Raw genomic sequence first — 13493 nt, 5'->3', positions numbered from 1 at the left:
GTGTAAGAATCAAAATGTTAAAATATGGGCGAGACCACAAAGTCCTGGGTTTATATTCAGATTTTATGAAGAACAGATCTCATCATAAAGACACATATTTTAGTCAATGAACTTGGAAAATAAAAAATTTTGATACTGCAAACCAAACTTAGGAAATGAAATTTAGCTAAGTCACCAAAGACTGGTCTAATTTCAGCTACAGTCCCATAATTCTTGTGTAAATTGGCTGGGGCTAACGTCGTCGGAGAAAGAAATTAGTTTTATCCTTGGGGTAATCCTTGGCTAAGATTAGCTCTATACAATGTATTGTAATTCCACAAACCAAATGAAAAGAGAGAAAACAATTCTTTGCTTTAGAATTAAACTTTGTAATGCAACCCTAATTCCAAGCCAAAATAAGCTCTTTAACATGCAGCAGAGTAACCAAAATATAGATTGCTGAGTGTGTGTTTGGGTATGTGTGCATATGTTATATTTGTGATGGCTCCTACTTTTAACCTTGATCATTTTTTTTAATACCTCAGTTTTATTTATTTTTTTTTTTTTTTAAAGATTTTATTTATTTATTCATGAGAGACAGAGAGAGAGAGAGAAACAGAGGCAGAGGGAGAAGCAGGCTCCCCGCGGAGCAGGGAGCCCGATGCGGGACTCGATCCCAGGACCCTGGGATCATGACCTGAGCCGAAGGCAGACGCTTAACCGACTGAGCCACCCAGGCGTCCCGCTCAGTTTTATTTTTAAGAAGAAAGTTAAATACTCAAGGAGAAGCACTATCAGCTGATCACTGTGTGGGTATGTGTCTGGTAGGGGCAGAGATCTCAAAAAGACACAGCCTGCCCAATGTCTGTCTTTGATTTTTATCCCTCTAGCTCTCTGGAACCATCGTGTATCAACTGGTATGGGTCTTTTTTTCTGGAGATCATATGCTATGAATAATTATCAGTGATTTAATACTGCTCTGTGCTATCAATAGGTTCTGATTTTTAATGAGAGTTTTGAGGATGAAACTGAGAACATGGGGGAGGCAGAGCCATGAAGCACTGTGTTTTCCAACCCTTCAAAAGTGAGGAACGCTTTTAACATAAAAAGTTCCAAGGGTCTTTTCAGATCTAAAACCTGCGGTTTTACATGTTTATATGACACATGCATGTGAAGAGTGGTTAGCATCTTGTAAGAATGAAAATTAAAATAGACTGTGTATTATAATATCACGGATGGAAGATATTACCAAAACATGGCTCCACAGAACTAACTGATAAGAAACTAGAATATTCCGGTGTGTGGCAACTTAAGTTTGGAGATATAAAACACAAGTTATGTTAGATATTGTAGTTCAGAGATATGTTCCAATGTTTAATCTATAAAAATCTTTATCTTCAACACCTCTGATTTCTGTTCATTTTTTTTTTTAAGATTTTATTTATTTATTTTTTTGAGAGACAGAAAGAGAGCATGGTAGTGTGCTCATTGGGGAGGAGTAGAGGGGGGAGAGAGAGGGAAGAGGGGAAAGAATTTCAGGCTGACTCCGCACTGAGGGCGGAGCCTGATGGGGAGTGGGGGCTCTCTCTCAAGAGCCTGATATCATGATCTGAGCTGAAACCAAGAGTAGGTTGCTTAAACAACTGAGCCACACAGGTTCCCCTTCTACTTATTTTTTAATGGAAGTAAACAGTTGACAAAATTCTCAAGATGCCTAAAACATACCCAAAACAGTTTTAAGAAATAACCTGGAATAAAAAAAAAAATGGATTGCTCATTTCAAGTTAAGGTAATTTAATTTTCTTGGTCATTGTTAGGAGGAAATAAAGCAATTTTGCTATTCTGAAATGAACCATGCTCTGGAATGTGCTGTCAATCTTTAATGTTCACTGGTTCAACAGACATCTTGCTTCATGTTTTATAATTGTTTAAATGATCCTCTAGAAATGTTATGTCAATTATCAAAATAGGTTAAAGAAAACAGTGTGACGATAACACTAAAACATTAAACATTTTTTTCTCATGTCATTCTATTTTTTGAAAAGAAGATATATTTCATTGGAAACGTGAAATGCATATGCTACCGCCTCCAAAAGTCTACGTTATGGGTAAATCATGTGTATCTCCACACTTTGGGTAGCCAGCCTCCAAGATGGTTCTCAATAATCTCCTCCTCCTGGCATTCCCAGCCTGCATATCCTCTCCCACATTGTATCTGGGTTGGTCTCTAAGTTTTAATAGTTTGATTTTATCTTTATAAAAAAAATTAAAAACCCAGTGAGAAGACTGGGAACTTATTAGCCTTTTAATAGCAAGTGGGGATTGCAGTGACAACTTTTTGGATATTTTTTAAAAAGATAAATGTTTAGTTAAACTCACTGTAAATGCACTGACAAGGATTCAGAGTAGTAAACACCTTTAATAGAAATACATTTAAAAATGGATATTATGGTTTGGTACACTATTTCTGGGAAAAGAATATTCTAGCTTTTAGTCCTGCAGAGTCTTCTTCTTGGATTGACATTATTTATCTGAATATATAGGCAGAAAAGATATCAGTTTGGGATCATTCCCTTGTCAATAAATCAAAGTATTATCAAGGAGCTTCCCTACCATGAAAAAGGAGGGCATGTTCTGGTATCAGCCCAGTTCTGTCACCCCAGCACACAAAATATCCCTTGTTATGACATAGTTTGCTATTTCTGAACCATTTCTCATCAGAGCAAATTAAGCCATGTAATCTTTCTTCACCTCTTGTCTCTCTGCTTGTATTTCTAGAAATGGATATTCATCAATTGGGGGGGTTGATAGTAATTTATTTACTTTTATCATTTATAATAGTTGTTAATTTTGGAATTTTAATGATTTATCTTTGATCAATGGAAATAGATGTTTCTTAGTATGGTGAGGTTTGACCTTTCTGCAAAGAAGAGTTATATGGACTGTCTGCTCCTTGGGTTAGTTCTGGTTTCAGTAGGATATGGGAGGTCTTTCGGCATGATTAAAAATTATGCCATTCATGACAGGCTAAGAGATTTTATTTTAATAGTAGATACAGTATATGAATAAAAGCCAACTTGCATAAGACTTTAAAAATATAATAAATATTGTGAAAACCTTTACATGTTATCATATTTAGTTGAAGTGAGGCAATGGCTAGCATATAATGAAAAGAGTGGCTAACATTTATTGAATCCTTACCATGTAGCTGACTCAAGTCTATGTGCTGTATACAACTAAATCATACAATTTCCATAACAGCCCTCTGGAAGGTACCTCCATTATCATCTCCATTATACAGATGAGGAAACTGAGGCACAGAGAAGTTGCACAAGTTCACACAGCTAGTGAGCAGAGGAGGTGGGTTCAGAACCCACACTGTTAAACTCCTCACTCACCTGCTACCCTTGCAAACTAATCCTTATCTGAATTTAAACAAAGACAAGACTGATGAAAAAACGCATATTATCCTAGCTATTCATATATAAAATCATTTAAGTATTAATAAATATTAGATATTGATGTCATCAGTACCTTTCTTTAGATCCCACCACACCCTGTATTAGGAAACCCTTTTCCTTTTCCTTTCAGAGTATTTTCTTTTATTTTGGCCCATATCTGATCCTGGAGAATGCAAGTAGGAACTCTATTTCTGCTTTGACACAATCCTCAGACAATGTATGGTGACTAGAAAAACAGGGATTTTTAAAAGGATGTGTTTGAGTCTATTCTGGTGTCTTTTTTAGTTGCGGAGTACATGCCTTCTATCAATTTGAAACCATACCAAAACTTAAAGATGTAGAAATAATATATTTTGCCTTGGCCTTGGGCTTTAGCTCTTGGTCTCCCCTACAGAATACACTACAGTCAATCCCATTTATATTAATGAGAAACATCAGTTCAAGAGTCATCTTATTTATCCATTCAAGTAATATTTGTTGGTGCTATTATGAGTTGAATTGTGCCCTCCCCAAAAAAGATATATTGAAGTTCTAATCCCTAGTACCTCAAAATGGTTCCTTATTTGGAAGTGGGGTTGTTGCAAATATAAGTAGTTAAGAGGAGATCATACTGGAGTAAAGAGGACTTCTAATCCAATATGACTGGTGTCCTTTTAAGAAGATGGCCAGATGGGGCGCCTGGGTGGCTCAGTTGGTTAAGCGACTGCCTTCGGCTCAGGTCATGATCCTGGAGTCCCGGGATCGAGTCCCGCATCAGGCTCCCTGCTCGGCAGGGAGTCTGCTTCTCCCTCTGACCCTCCCCCCTCTCATGTGCTTGCTCTCTCTCATTCTCTCTCTCTCAAATAAATAAATAAAATCTTAAAAAAAAAAAAAGACACAGTGACACAGGAAAAATGCTATTTGAAAATGGGGGATTGGATTCCCTACAAGCCAAGGAATGCCTGGGACTCCCAGAAGTGGGAAGAAGCAAGGAAGTAGCTCCTCTAGAGGCTTCAGAGGGAGCACAGTCCTGCCAACACTTGGATTTTGTACTTCCAGCCTCCAGAACTGGAAGAAAATAAATTTCTGTTGCTTTAAGCCACTCAGCCTGTGGTACTTTGTGAAGGCAGCTCCAGGAAATGAATGTAGGTGCTGCTATATAGATATCTAATGGTGAATACAGCTGAGTTCCTGCCCTTCTGGAGTTCCCAGACCAGGAGGAAGAGGGACATCGTTAACAAGTAAAAAAATAAACAAACATGTACTTATAAATTTGGTGATTAGGCTATGAAAGGGAATAAGGTTGGAGCAGTGGGCCACAGAACCTACTCAGATAGGGTGTTAGGCGTCAGCTTGGGGTGGGAGGGCAGTGTTCCAGGCAAAGACCCCTGAGATGGAAAAAAAAAATCTCATCCAAAAAGACATTTCCTTGGAACTGTCAAAAGGCCAGTGTGTTTGGGGAAAAAAAAAAAAGTGAGGAAGAGGGGAGTGGCCAAGAAGAAATTGAAGAAGTACATAGAGCTGGAGTCCTTATCTCTATAAGCCCTGGGAGGGAATCTGGATTCCATTTGAAATTCAGTGCGAAAGTATTGAAGACCTTTAAATAGGGGATGCCATGAGCCTATTTATATTTCGAATAGATTAATTCATTACTGAGGGGAGAAAGATTGGATGGGGGCAGGAATAGAACTGGAGAGACCAGCAGGACCATAATTACAGCAGTCCTAGCGAGGAAGGATGGGCTTGCACCCCGATGCTGGCTGTGGATATGGAGATGGGTGGGCAGCTCGCAGCTCTGTTTTCAAAGTAGAAACAACAGGGCCTCCTGATGAAGCAAAACAAGAGTCTCAGCAGCAGAATTCCTATGTTATGAAAGCTCACAAAGGAAGATTTATCAAGGAATACTCGCCCTTTTATCTGTTTTGATGATGCAAAGGAGTATTAGAAAATAGAATTAGCACTTTTTTTTAAGGAGAAGAAATAGCACACTTAAAGACAGTTGATAACTAGTATTTTCTCGTGTTTCTTAAACCTTTGTGAAGGTTTTAGGCATTATGTTTGTTTCAAGTTCGGAAAGCATAAAAGAAGACACTCCTGAGTAAACATTTAAATTGAGATAAGTCATTTTTCTAACCTGCCAGTACCGATAAGATAATTTATTCAACACTGAAGTGAAAATATGTCACACCCACATCGATGTCAGGAGTCATGTGCCAACTTATGAGTAACAAAAGCATTTTTGTTCCCATAGATTTATGGCCTGTAAGGACAGCTCTGATTCTCTGGTAGTCCATCCATTTCACATCCTAAATCATAGAGCTGTTGGATTGGCACACAGAGTTTTATTTCTGGGAATGCTGTAGAACTACAACTTTAGTTTGGAACACAAGATTCTTCATGGTCTGGTCTGACCTTTCCTTTGCAATTCTGCCAAATGCACCATATTCACCAGACACACCAAACTACCTGTGATACCCTAACTTGTTCCACTGTTCTGTGCCTTTACGATTTTGGTGCCCTCCTCCTAAAGCATCTTTTGGAACTAAAAGACCCCTCATTCCTCCGTGTGTGTATCCATGTGTGAATACTGGCTCGGACTATTTTAATGACGTGATGATGCTGTGATGTTACGTAGGGTATGCATGGTCTCCACTAAAGTGCGGGGTGGGGGGCATTCTTGATGATAGTCATCTGGATAAGAGGCTGGTCTTTGAAGAGAAGATGGAACTCAGCAGACCTCAAAAAGGGGTGGGAACTCTGGGCTCCTTTTCAGCTTCCCTGACCAGGTATGGACTTTGAGCAATGGAGGGATACTTAATGGTGCCCCTTGAATTGTGGTTATTTAAGATGGCCTCTGCATTATCAAAGCTGTGAAAGGTCAGTAAGGAGGTGTCTACTTAATGAACTTCCAATTAACGATTGGTTAGCTCTATCTGTAAGCCACATCATTCAGATTTGTGTCTGCTCTCAGTGTTTATTTTCCTTTTGTAATATCTTGGTCTTTGGGGAAGTTTCTAGCTCAACCTCATTTATGTTATACACCATAAGGAGAAAGTCCTGTCTCTGTTCTTGGGTCTTTTTAGTAGGAAGAGAACAGATAAATGACATTTGAAATGGGTAAATCTGTAACAACTTCATTGGTGGAATATTATAAAATGTGGCTACTACATTTGTTCCAAGAGTTACCTTGCATAAATATAGATCTCCAGGTGTAGCAAAATGGTGTGCAACATTTTCCTAGTGGCTTCAAAGCTAATACTACATCCTCTAAGAATGTTGCAGTTTTACTTATATGCCTGACAGTCAAAGACATTTCCATTTCATTACACTGTGGGAAAAGCTCATGGATAAATTAGTGCCTAATGTACGCCCATAAAAAGTGGTGAGGTTTTCAGAGTGAACTCACGAAGGGTCAGGGTAATCAGTCTTGAGGTTACCCAAACCTCTGTCTTTGAGTGCTGAGGCAAGTTGATTTTCCTATTATGGACTGTATGTTCATCCACCAGTGAGGAAAACAACCAGGCTGTAAGAGGCTCAACAGTCAAATGTGTCCATGTCTGGTGACTTCCCCTGTGGGGCCCTTCAAGTTTCTCAAGCTCATGACTAACTAGGGAACCTTGGCATAGAGGAAACCCTGCCCAACCTTACCCAGAGAACGTTTCCAGCCCCTTGCCCCTTCTGTCTTTCTGAAGCTAGAGCAGCGTTAAGGAATCACCAGGTTCTGAGCCGTTGGACATTGGGCTCCATGTTTTATAGTCTTTGTATCCCCAGCACGAGGCAAATAAATGCTTTTGAACTGAACTAACCAGGGGCTGGTGGGGCTCACATAAATCATGAAGGCAGGGCAGGATCCAGATACACATGAAGATTGAATGGGGGTGGGAACTGCCTAAACTGCCAAATCTTGGTATCTTGAAACCACCTTGGTCAACTTACATTGTACACACTCAACAGATGCTTTTTAATGAAGGAACAGTAGCCCATGCATGGCAAGTGGCTGCTACATATTGCCAAGTGTCTTTTGAAATAGGAAAATACCTTAATATGATTGTATCAGCTCTTTATTGTGGGAAGGGAGGTTAAAAGAGTTAATAAAAAGCACCAGAGGGTAATGAACCAATTTCAGAAAGCACGAGCTGTACACAACTCATCGTAACCACCAAATGAGAGCCAAATGGTATTGCTGCCTTTAGACTGATTATCTTTGGTCTTGTTCTAACTTCATCATGCTGAAAGGAAAAGCAGATTTTCTTTTGTCTCAGGTTGTAAACTAGTTCTCTTGAAAAATATTAACTCCTCTTTCTCCTCTTTTCTCTAATTATATATCAAGGACCCTTAAAAACTAGTCATCTAAAAACAGCCCTTACAATGTTATTCAGGAACTATTTACCTGAGTCAGGAGGATACCTGACTGAGGCCAAAGAAAAGATACACAGCTGTGTTCTATAAAGGAGAGAGCACGGGTTGGCGTTAACATTAGTTCCTGTAAACTCGATGGTCTTCTCCGAACCTCCATCTCCACAGTTATTTCTCTACTCTCTCTTGGCCCACTCACTGCTGGATGTGTGGGCTGCCTCGATGTTCTCTCTAATAATACTGTCCCTCACACAGGGCTGCCATCTGCCCTCCCTCTCTGGCTTCTAGTAATTGTTTATGTGAGTAGGTCAGAGAGAAGCTCTAAGAACAAGAGTTCCAGAGCCACACTGGAGCCCACTCCCTGCCCTACCACTTAGCACAGCCATGTGCCCTCAAGTCGGTTACTTAACCTTTGTACCTCAATTTCCTCTTTGTAAAATAAAACAATACTACGTGCTTCATAGGATTGATGGGATGATTAAATAAGATTCTTTACATAGACCTCCTGGAACAGTGTCTGGCACAAAGGAAGAGCTCAATCATTGTTCACTTAGTGTTCTCCTCCATAGTTACTATTCTCACTTTACAGATCAATCGATAGAGCCCCAGAGAAGCTGCATGATTTGGCCATGGTTATTCAACCATTTGGAGGATACCTGACTGAGGCCAAGGGTTCTGACTATTGACAGGGCTCCTACAGTAGGATACTCACCTACCGCCTTTAGGAAATGCTCCAAAGAACACTGTTGTGGGAAGAAGGGATTGTATGATCATTATAAATTTTGCATGTGATAGATGATTGATTCTAAGGAGAGATAGAAGAAATGCAATGAGGAAAACCCAAGTATTTCTTCTTCATTGAAGCTTTTCCTGGTGGAACTGTACACAGCCACGTCATTCCTTCAACATAGTTACTGGGCACCTACTGTGTGCTAGAAATAGAAACTGATAGGCACTAGGGGGCAGCAGAAGCCAGAAACACACAGAAGGCTCTGCTGCTCGCATGGAGCCAGCAGATATTGTTTGAATCTGGGACACAATCCATCAATATATGCTTTCCCTGCCAGGAATGTGAACATTTATGTGGATGAGTGATGCATGAGTCATACAGAAAAAGCAGCGCTATTTCTTTATAGCCACACCTCAACAAATAAATTTATGTGCTTAAACATGTTTTTGACTATTGCTGTTGGTACCTAGTAGCAAGCAAGACCTTCAAGTCGACACTACTTTTTAAAAGAAATATATTGGAGTTTACCCATCAAAGAGAGGGTGCATCTTCCATGTGGTTCCCAGGGGAGGGTTTATAATTATTCCTACGGTACTGCTCAGCTCATGGCATTTGGGGCATGCCTCCTTTCAGCTATAATTGTTATCAGAGGTAGCTTATAAACATGCAAGAAATTCCATCTCATTTTTTTTACAGCCACACCTTGTTTTTGCCCAACCGTAGCCTGATTTCCCAGCTTGATTACCCAAGTTTGTTGGAAATGGCTTGGAATACTTTGAAAATTAAATCATACCTCCAAGATGAAGGTTTGCCGCTTAATGGGCTATTCTGACCAACATGTGCAGGCTCTACTTGGAACTCTGAAAAAAGGAGTTTAAGAAATACATCACGGTGAGATTTTTGTGCATCACCTTCTAAAAGGTCTATTTTGAAGGCACCGTTATTAACTTGTATATGTCAGCCCCACTGTTAGAAAATCAGTTGTAGGTCAGACGCTTAATGACTGAGCCACCCAGGCGCCCCGCAAAGCCATTCTTTTATTCGTATCTCTATCACTTGAAATTTTCAGAGAGAAAGTTAACAAAACAAAAATGTGAGAAAATAATTAATAGAAAAAGTAAGAGAGTTTTAAAAATAATTATTTAGTGGAAAGGAACTGGGAAGTAATTATTTAGGGGCGATTTAGAAGTCATTAATAGTATTTGCTTCTTGTTCATTGTGGACTGGCATTTTGAGGTAAATGAAGTTGATGGTGTGATCACCGTTGTAATCTCAGATTTTCCAGTTGGACAAGACCAAAATGGAAGTGTAGAGTAGCCATCAAAAACACTGTCAGAGGGCGCCTGGGTGGCTCAGTTGGTTAAGCGACTGCCTTCGGCTCAGGTCATGATCCCAGGGTACTGGGATCGAGTCCCACATCGGGCTCCCTGCTCGGCGGGGAGCCTGCTTCTCCCTCTGACCCTCTCCCCTCTTGTGCTGTTTCTCTCTCGCTCACTCTCTAAAAAATAAATAAATAAAATCTTAAAAAAAAAAAAAACACTGTCAGAAAGGTAAATGTGATTTTCAGTGGGCTAACTCTCCTCTATAGTGAAAGTAGAAGCTTTGATGTTTTTGAGGGTGACCAGGACTACGATCAGACTTCTCTGGGGTTGAACTATGCCTTGATGAAGTTGGGTAACTGCATGCAATAAGATGAACAGAAGTCCCACATTCTGCCTGGGCCACACTGAAGATCAGCTCTTTTAGGTCCTTAACTGCCACAAAGATGTAAAAAAGCACGGGTCATTAGAAAAGCAGAGCAACAATGAAGAGGCCACGCACAAAGACGAGTCAAGGGCATTGCTGCGCTGGGCAATGGGCATTGCACCAGCCTGGAAACTTCTCCAGGGACAACTGAGAGAATGGATCAATTAAGACATTCCCTTTGCTCTTGCTCACTAAAGCCAACAGAGCCTTCAAAGGGCTGTGTTGATTAAGGAAGTGGGAAACATCACCTAGGACACCAGCCTTATCTTGCAAAACCACAGCTGTAACGATTGTGCCTTTTGATAACCGTGTGTGTAGTTTGATTCTGTATTGCAAAAAGCTGCAGACCACAGTGATTCGAGGCTGCCAATGACCATGAAGTCACGCTGTCCTATAGCTACCAAGCTCCTTACTCCTGCCCACGTTTTGTTTGCTGATTTGTAGTTTTATAAGAAAGAACTGTAGGTGTGAAAAAGGAATATTAACTACCTGGTAATTTATAGAGAGAATGTGCTTAGAGCAGGATTTGGCTTCACAGGTGTACCTTGGTGACACTGCAGGCTTGGTCCCTGGCCACTGCACTCACAACAAAGTGAGTCGGATGAATGTTGTGGTTTCCCAGTGAATACAAAAGTTATGTTTACATTATACTGTTGTCCGCTAAATGTGCAACAGCATTATGTCTGAGAAACCAATGTACATAACTTAATTAAAAAAATACTTTATTGCTAAAAACTGCTAACCATCCTCTGAGCCTTCTGCAAGTTCATAATCACTGATCACAGATCACTGATAACCAGAACAAATATAATAATGATGAAAAAGTTGGAAATATTGCGAGAATTACCAAACTGTGATACAAAGACAGAAAGTGAGCAAATGCTGCTGAGGACAATGGCGCTGATAGACCTAGCTGCTTGATGCAGGCTTGCCACAAATCTTCAATTTGTGAAAAATGCCATGTTGACAAAGTGCAATAAAATGAAGTATGCCTGTATTTTCCTGCTAATATTTGAAATGAAAAAGAGCTGAATTTATATTAAGTTATAATTGTTTTACATAATATGGATGACAGCCTACCTATAACTATTTATTAAATTTATGTTTTTTTCCTAAAAGCATTGGAAGTATTTATTCATAGCAAGACATTTAACTTCGATACCTCATTGCTTGTATAATGCATCTTTTCTCCTCAAATAGGGAGAATGTGAAGTGATATATATAAAATTTTATATATATCTAATACCAAATTATATATATATATATACACACACACACATACCAGCAACTCTTATGAGTCTCAGTTTAGAGGACGCTTTTTATAGGAAGCCCTGCCTACCTTCTAGATTTGATTGGTTACCTTGTTCTGTGCTTCTAAAGAAGCGTGTTTTTCTCAGTTCTAGCATTTATACTCTAACGTAATTACCTGTCTGTGACTAAAAGCTCTGTGAAGAAAGAGACCTTGTTTTCATGTTCACCTCAATACCTACAACTGTTCCTGATGGATATGAGTGAATGACATTGAATGAATGAAAAGTGCTCAAATCACATTGTGTCGAGGTATATGTTAACTTCTGAAAACTCAAAATGGATGCATGGTGTGTTAAGGTAATTCTTCTTCATTAAATCTGATCACCTCGAATACCTTATTCCCCTAAGTTATTTGCTCCTGAAATGCATGTGATATTCTATTTTACACTTAGAAATTGTGAGCTAATTTTTAAAATAACGAAGTAAAGCATTTAGTAGATAATTTAGTGGACTTTTTGCAACACACATATTTTAATCTAAAATGGAGGAGGAAGGCTGGCTTGGAATTGGAATAGTTAGCCTTAAGTATGAAAATGGTCCTTGCTGGAGCAAGAGCGAGGATTTTGCAGTGAAAGTGCCCCTCATATAAGCCGAGGCAGGAGGTAGGGGTCTGAGGAGAGTGAGCCCCTCTGCTGAAGAAATTTAAACTGTACTGTCTTTATTACACACCATTGATGGCTCTCCCCCCGCCTTTTTTTATTGAGCTAGAATTGACCTATAACATTATATGAGTTTTAGGTTTACAAAATAGTAATTCCATATTTCAATATATTACCCAATGGTCTCTCTCTCTTATGTTCATGTTATGGAAATTACAAGAGAAGACCTCATCTCCGCCCTCAACATTCTCAGGAGAGACTTTCAGGCATGACACTTCTATGAAAGTTGCCCTTTGACAATGGACATAGACTATAAACATGCTGAGGAGGAGAGCCACCACATGGGGCTGAAAAGGTAGCTTTTCTCCACTTTAGAAGCCAAGCTCATGGATCCTGCCCTATGAGCCTGTGAGGGTATGGCAGGTGTTATGAATTCAGTTGTGCCTCCCAAAAGAAGTATGTTGAAATTCTAACCCCCAGTACCTCATAAAGTAACCTTAATTAGGTATAGCGTCTTTAGGGAGGTAATCAGTTAAAAAGAGGTCACTTGGGTGGGTCCTAATCCAATATGACTGACGTCCTTATAAAAGGGGGAAATTTAGACACAAAGAGAGACATGCACAGAGGGAAGATGATGTGAAGAGACAGGGAGAGCACCATGTGAAGGCAGAGAATTGGAATGAAGATCAACAAGCCAAGGGTTGCCAAAGATTGCCAGCAACCACCAGAAGCTAGGAGAGAGGCATGCACAGATGCTCCCTCACAGCCCTCAAAAGGAGTGAACCCTGGGGGCACCTGGGTGGCTCAGTGGTTAAGCGACTGCCTTCGGCTCAGGTCATGATCCCGGAGTCCTGGGATCGAGTCCCGCATCGGGCTCCCTGCTTGGCGGGGAGTCTGCTTCTCCCTCTGACCTTCTCCCTTCTCATGCTCTCTCTCTCTCAAATAAATAAATAAAATCTTTAAAAAAAAAAAAAGGAGTCAACCCTGCCAATATCTTAATTTCAGGCTTCTAGCTTCCAGAACCGTGAGATAATAAATTGATGTTATTTTTAAGCTACCCACTTCGTGGTACTTTGTTACGGCGGCCTCAGAAAACTGATACAGGAGGTGTCTTTTGCTTGCTTGTATCTTTCCTCAAAAATGAACACGGTGTTTACTGAGGAGAACAATGAATGCTTTAAAGGCTGCCGAATCTCCAGAAAGTAAAAATGAAGGGATTGACGCAAGAGGCAAAATATCTGCAAAGTTGAGAAGGAGAAAATTTAAATGGGGGAAATAATGTAAACAAATGCTTTAACTAGGACAATGAAGTTGCCAAAAAAACCTCCTATC

The 13493-nt window shown here is 39.9% G+C and overlaps 1 protein-coding gene across 1 annotated transcript in view; it reads right to left on the bottom strand.

Moving 5' to 3' along the window:
* Window positions 1–13493, bottom strand: part of IL20RA (interleukin 20 receptor subunit alpha) — a 34160-nt gene that overhangs the window by 15497 nt on the left and 5170 nt on the right. The gene's annotated exons all lie outside the window — the stretch shown is intronic.

The sequence above is a fragment of the Neomonachus schauinslandi genome, chromosome 8 (assembly GCF_002201575.2).
Source record: "Neomonachus schauinslandi chromosome 8, ASM220157v2, whole genome shotgun sequence".
NCBI lineage: Eukaryota > Metazoa > Chordata > Mammalia > Carnivora > Phocidae > Neomonachus > Neomonachus schauinslandi.
This window is presented reverse-complemented; position numbering and strand designations above follow the sequence as displayed.